The sequence below is a fragment of the Patella vulgata genome, chromosome 3, assembly GCF_932274485.2.
Source record: "Patella vulgata chromosome 3, xgPatVulg1.2, whole genome shotgun sequence".
NCBI classification, from domain to species: Eukaryota; Metazoa; Mollusca; class Gastropoda; family Patellidae; genus Patella; species Patella vulgata.
The window spans coordinates 33,386,864-33,394,328 of NC_065881.2; positions in this window are offsets into that span (position 1 = coordinate 33,386,864).

Here is a 7,465-nt window from a genome sequence, read left to right on the forward strand (position 1 = left end):
AAGAAGACTAGCGCCGCTGTACGAGCACGTTTAGAGGTCCTTTTTCTCAAAAAGGCAATCTAATATTTTGGGGGGAACTCCTTCTATAGAAAGCCTAATTGATATATACTATTCAAAAAAAGTAGGGGATATTTGATTTTGGGGGCATAATACTAAAATATGCAAATGACTACGAAAAAAGTCACTATAGAACCTAACAGAAGAAACATTTCCAGTTACATGTGACGCCCAAACGCACCAATAGCTACCGCATGGAATGCAGGTGATGCTTGGGATCATCATGGGGGTCCAACCCAAGATTTGCACGACTCTGACTTTGAATGTTACAGTCATTGTGGCATTGAATTCCAGGGTGGAAACATCAGTTTAATTGTTTTAGTGACCAGAAAACAAATTTTGATATGCGTCGGCTTACCCAAAATGAAAGGTTACGTGCCCTTGGCATGCTACAGATCGGCACAACACAGGCGGTTGTGGCGCGGACGATGAATGTTTCTCAGTCTGTCATAAGCAGGCTATGGTCCAGATACCGTGATACACAATCTGTACAGGACAGACCACGCTCAGGTCGACCAAGGGCGACAACTCAAGCCCAGGATCGATTTATCCGTACCTTGGCCTTGAGAAATCGTGTCATCACAGCAAATCAGATCAGCGCTCGTCTTCAAACAGACACTGGTGTGAGAGTGAGTGGCCAGACGATTCGGAATCGACTGCATAGGGGTCACCTTCGCGCCCGACGTCCTCGCGTGATCCCTTGTTTGAGAGATCATCACATTCAGGCAAGACGTCGTTGGTGTAGGGATCGTCAACACTGGGATAATCGACGCTGGAGCAATGTGATGTTTTCAGATGAGTCAAGGTTCACTGTTGATTTTTTGGACAGACGTAGGAGGGTGTGGCGTCGTCGAAACGAGCGCTTCCAAGACGTTAACGTCATCAGACATGATCGATTTGGGGGTGGTTCTGTTATGGTGTGGGGAGGCATCACTGTTGCTGGAAGAACGGCTTTACATGTTGTTGCAGGGCGTGTTACAGGCCAGTACTACCGGGACAACATCTTGGCAGTCCACGTTGTGCCGTTCGCACGACGTCATGGCCGCCGTTTCATCTTCCAGGATGACAACGCAAGATGTCACAGGGCCAGGATCGTTACAGGTTACCTCCAACAACAGAACATCACCACATTACCTTGGCCAGCACTGAGTCCCGACCTCTCCCCCATCGAGCATGTCTGGGACATGCTTGGACAGAGGTTACGTCAACGTCAACAACGTCCTGCCAATGTCCAAGAACTTGCTGCTGCGTTGCAACAGGAATGGGACAATCTGGACCAAAATGACCTTAGACGTCTCATTAGGAGTATGCCACGTCGGATCAATGCTTGTTTGGCAAACAGAGGAGGATTTACCCGTTGCTGACTTGGTTGTGATGCTGTGGTAACTTTGCTGTTTGACCCCGGGTATCATTTTACCCTTATAATGGTCAGTCTGTGCCTTACTTAGTCTAACGATCATTTGGAATAAATCGATGAATGTGAACTTCATTTCATTTTGTCATTTGTTTCTTCGTCAGTTTCATTAGGTGACTTTAATAACACTTAAAAATCAAATATCCCCTACTTTTTTTGAATAGTACTTTTATTTAAATCGTTTTGAAAGTTTGATATATTTGTGAACTTCAAGGAAAAGATTTGTATTCATCTCAATTTACAATTCTGAATTGCCACACAATAGGATATCTATATTTATCACAGAATAATTTGACAATGTATTTATTAGCTCGGCACGAATTGCATCATATAAGTGACATTGCAGAAAATAGTGTTCAGCATTTTCTTTAAATTTGCCACAAGAACATGTGGGATCATTTACAACGTTTATTTCATACAAATCATTTTGCAACGAACTACACCCATGCCGTATTCTAGTGTGAATAATATTTTCATGTCTATTACCTTTACAGTAGTAGATTGGCGCTTTATGTATTAAGGAACGTAATTTGTGTCTGTATAGATATTTGAAGGATTTAATGTTGGTCGATTGCTTTATGCGGTCCTCTAATAATTCCCAATCTCGAATTGTTGTGAGGAAGTACGAAGTTTGGTGTAATGTTGTTCTACTATAAGGATTACTATATTCGCTAATGTTTCTTAAATTGTATTTTTGTGGTGTTTGTTGATAATATTCTAGAATGTCATATAAATTTGCTGGGTTTCTCTGATTTTTAATTTGAAAAAATGTAGCTAGTCGGTTTTGTGTACGTCTGTCTGACAATTTATTCCACTCGGTTTCAAAATAAAGCGCTTCACGAGAACAAGTTTTAGTTAGTCCAGTGACAATCCTGGCAGCTTCTAGCTGTACCTTTTCAAGTTTTTCGGTATTGGAAACGTTACACCCATCCCACACTTCACAGGCGTATTCCAATTTTGGCCTTATGAATATCAAAAACACGTTATTTAGAGTTTGTCTATTAAAGGTGAATTTTAGTTTACGCAAAATATTTAATAATTTTGAGGTGGACGAAATAATAGTTTCTATATGGATGGTCATTTGAAAGGGTAATGCCCAAGTGTTTGTGACATTTAACCACTTCAAGTGCTTGATTATCGAAAATCAGATTCGGATAATTTTCTGTTTTTTTAGAACTAAATAAAATAGCCTTTGTTTTGTTTGTATTAAAGTTTGTAAGTCAATTATTCGCCCAAATGTTGAGATTTGTCAGATCGTAGTTTAGGGACTGTTCTATCTCTGCAACTGACTGTTTGTTACACCCAAGTGCCGTATCGTCTGCAAATAATCTAGCCACATTATGAAGTACATCTTGTACATCACTGATGTAAGTCAAAAACAAAAAGGGGCCCAAAACTGATCCCTGGGGAACTCCTGATTGAAGAGTAATTTCTGATGACACAGAGCCATTTACGAATACCCCATGAGTCCGGTCTTGGACATAACTAGACAACCACGTAATTAGCATGCCTGAAACTCCATATTGACTTAATTTGTGTATCAAACCAGGTAAAAATACGCGGTCAAACGCTTTAGATATATCGCAAAAAACATAGCAGGAATATAGTTGTTTATCTATTGCAAATGAGATATCATGATACACCTCTAAAAGTTGAAGAACGGTCGAGTAGTTCGGTCGAAACCCTGATTGATATTTGTACAAGAGATTGTTTTCATGAAAGTAGTTAAACAGGTGTTTGAAAACTACCTTTTCTAATAATTTACTCAAAGTACTTAATAGGCTTATAGGTCGGTAGTTTGAAACTAGAGAGCTGTCTCCTTTTTTATAGAAAGGTAGGACATTTGCTTTTTTCCAAATTGTTGGAAAAACGCCTGATTCTAGTGATTTATTAAAGATATATTTTAATGGTACACATATTGAGGTTTTGGTATATTTTAGTAACTTGTTACTAATATTATCAAATCCATTGGCTTTTTTCAATTTCAGTGTACTTATAAGATCTGCGATTTCCTTTTCTTCGACTAAAGGAATATCAAGTAGACAATTTGTTCGCTTATTAAATTTTGGTAATTCTCCTTGCGGAGTGTTATCTGAAATTGATCCAAAATAGTTGTTTAGTAATTCAGCTTTATCAAAATTTGAATGAGCAATTCTTCCGTTGGGGTCTAAAAGCGGAGGAATATCATTTGATACATTTTGGCCTAATACTTTCCTTAGATTATTCCAGTAATTCTGGCTATTTGTATCGTTAGAATTCAAAGAATTTGTGATTTCTTTGTATTTTGTTTTTAACGCTTTTTTAGAATTATTTACTTTATTTCTTTGAACTTTGTATTTTCTTAAATCGCACTTATGGTGCGTTTTCAAAGCTTTTTTGTGTAACCGGTTTCTGATTCTTATCACTCTACGTATTTCTTTATTGAACCATGGTTTGTCAGTTAGTCTTATAGTTATTGATTTCTTTGGTATGCACAATGTAATATAGCTATTTAGAATTTCATAAAATTTTGAACATATTAAGTTAATATCAGAATTTGCAAAGGTACTCTGCCATTCGTGTTCTTTGATAAGAGTATTTAACCTATTATAATTACCATCCTTATATACAAATATCTCCCGTTTAAAATTCCTGGGAGTTGACACTGGAAAATCTAATAATGCATAAACACCCTTATGATCAGATATGTCAGGAGTGACATTAATCGTTTCACTGGAACTAATCTGAATTTTATCATTTACTAAAATTACATCTAGTAAGGTTGATGACGTCAGAGTAACGCGTGTAGGTTCATCAATAACATTTCTGAGATTATTTAAAGATAAAACATCCCGTAGCTTGCAGCGTGGTGCTAGCAAGTCATCATTTAGATCATCTAAAATTACAACCTTAAGCGTGGTTTGATAGGCTAGTTCAATGGATCTTTCGAACAATGACCAGAATTCAATTTTGCTGTTTGGCGGGCGGTAAAATAAAGCAACAAGTAATACGGTGTTTGGAAATTTGCATTCCACCCAAATACTCTCTATACCTGTAACCTCAAGATCATCTCGCCGTTTGCAATAAATGGTTTTATATAATAATAATCCGCCACCATGCGACGTCCGGTATGGTCGAATGATAACCGTCCCATTATAGAGATGAATCTAACACATAGTATCCAGATGAGTCTCAGTGAAACTACAAATACGGTAATCATTGACATCGTCGTATATTGTTTCAAGTTTGTGTCTTATACTACGTGCATTTTAGTGATAGACTGATAGGTTTTCATTTGAATCGTGATTTGAAGGTCCAGGATTTTTATGAACGTCTCCTGATCTTAGAACTAATAAGGCTAAAACAGTACTTAACAGACATAAATTATCAAGTTCACATTGCGATTTCTCAGATGCCTCGGGCTTTACTTTGTAGTAAATGTCAACTATTACAATAGCGATGAAAATATAATGAGAGTTGCACTTGAGCCAGTATTGCACGAGGGGACTGAGAAATCATCAAACAGTTACATCTTAAATATTTAGTTGTTAGTTTGGGTGGATAAAGAGACATGAGAACATGATGTAAATAAATAGTAAACAAATAAAACATATATACAGACAAAAAAAAGAAAAGAAAAACGAATAACGCTGATCCCAAAAATACTAGGACTGAGATCAAGACACCAATACTACATTGTTTAGTTATATATCTTATTATAGTCAAAAAGTTTTATCATTATTATATTTAAGCTCCAATTCGTGTATGCCACTTTTAATATTTAAAAATCACCATTGATCCATACAATCCTATGATTTGTAACGTTCGTTTATAGGCCTATCGTTAAACTTAGTTCACGGTATAGTTATTACCATTCAGCAGTATGAACTGTGTTTAGTGAAGCAGGTGTAGTACGATGCACAATTGCTGGAGAGAGAGAGAGAGAGATGGGTTTTAACGTCCACTCGACACAAACTAGGTAATTTCGGGACTAACATATGGATTAATTTTATTTACATAATTCGCTTGCGTGTAGGGGTCTTTAGCAGTGGGAGGAAAACGGAGGCCCCGGAGAAAACCCACGAGGTTGGACCGGCGACCCTACTCCTTGCCATGTACAACCGGGGAATACAATTGCTGGAAATAGTGAACATAAACCATTAATTGATATAAATAATCTGCCGATTAAGAGGGAATATCCCAAATAACAATTGAAAAAAAAACAACCGTAGCCCCAATACACTCAACTGAAATCGTGTGATACGATTTCAAACAACAAAAACAGTCAGCTGTATCCTGCACTGGAAACTGTCTCTGTAAGAATAATTGTGTATGTTAACACCAGACTATATGTTACTGTATACTTATCCAAGATGTTTCACGTCATTTGCTAAAATATTTAACTGAATAAAAAGGCCATTAACCCATTCAAGTTCATTTGAAAGTTAATACAACATGGGCGTTAAAATTGCATATACCCAGATATGGTGTTAATTTTAGGCTCTCAATAATTATTTGGGACTACCCCTTCAAAAGCTTATTACAACTGAATCAGGAAACTAAAGTTATTATCACAATATTTTTAAAACATAATTTAAGGTTTCATTTTCTTATCTATGTCAGACACATCTTCAATTCTACATTTTATATTGTTAATTGTTTCTACAAACACTTTTCCATTTGTAAACCATGCACTTTTCACACTTTGATGTCGTTTGGCCTCTTCTAGCAGACGAATATTTGTTTTAGTCATATCATCTACAATGGCTATTCCAGAATTTTTTAATTTTTCCGTGCTAGGATGACTTTGCTGTTATCACTGCCAGAAAGTTGAAAATAATACAATTAAGCACATGCTAAAATGTGTGATAAGAGTTAATTCTAAAATTAACCCTTTAAACATTGTTATTGGTGATTATGTTTATTTAAATGTCTCTCCGAAAGGTCCTGGTCAGAAATTGCAAAATAAATATTAAGGCCCTTGTGTTATTTATAATATTTGTAGTGACCATTGGTTTATATCAGATCACCAAACCTTTCTTCTTATTTTCCTGTTATCACAAACATTAATCAGAATGTACCAGAGCAATCAGGCTCTGATTTACCTACTGTCTGAACCATCGTAAATTTTAAACGGATTTCTTCAATTATGAACAAACTACTTGACATTGGTTAATATAAACTTACCCGTGTGTTTGAAATTACCTCCCGTTAAATAAAATCCATTGTACAACTTAATATCCCAACGAATAAAAAAGTTCTCTCTTGTAAAATTGAACTCCTCACAAACTTTGACATCGAGAAATCAAAAATGGAAGCTAATTACGTCACTTATCGGGGCAGATCATTTCGTAAATCCGTAAATGCCGATGTATTTTACATTTGCCTCGGCAAAATTAATAGCCGAGGCCATCGAATCATTGAATAGTTATATAACGTTATTATTTCTTTTTTTTATATATAAATACTAAAAATTATTATCAACAACAAATCATAGCGCACATCGGTTTAATTATCGGCGGATATAGTTCCATGTCTTTCTATTTCTCTTCGAATATTATTTCCGTTGTGTAAAAACTGTTTAGAATATTGCGTCTCGATAATTTCCGAAAACCCAGGCTTCGTTTTGAAATTCACAGGGCAATGTATCCATACGATTGTACTCTCAGTTATTAACTCCATTTTGAAATCTACAGAGAATGGAATTTTCGGATGGCATTCCGTAGATCGCGATCATGCCTCAGCCAGTCAACGCTTTGAATTCTATTACCGTAAAAGGTACCATGCCATATGAGTTACTGTATACCACACAGATGCAGTGAAAATGGTTAAATTTAGCGCGAAATTTGCATGAGTTTTTCCCACGGTCTGCATAATTAACCCACAAGACCCAATAATACATGCAATCTGCGATACCTCTTTTGACAAGTGACTTTTTGTTTTAAATACATTTTTATAAAGACGATAAACGATGTTTAGAGATCCCGAACTGTTCTTATCAACAATGTTTCGATT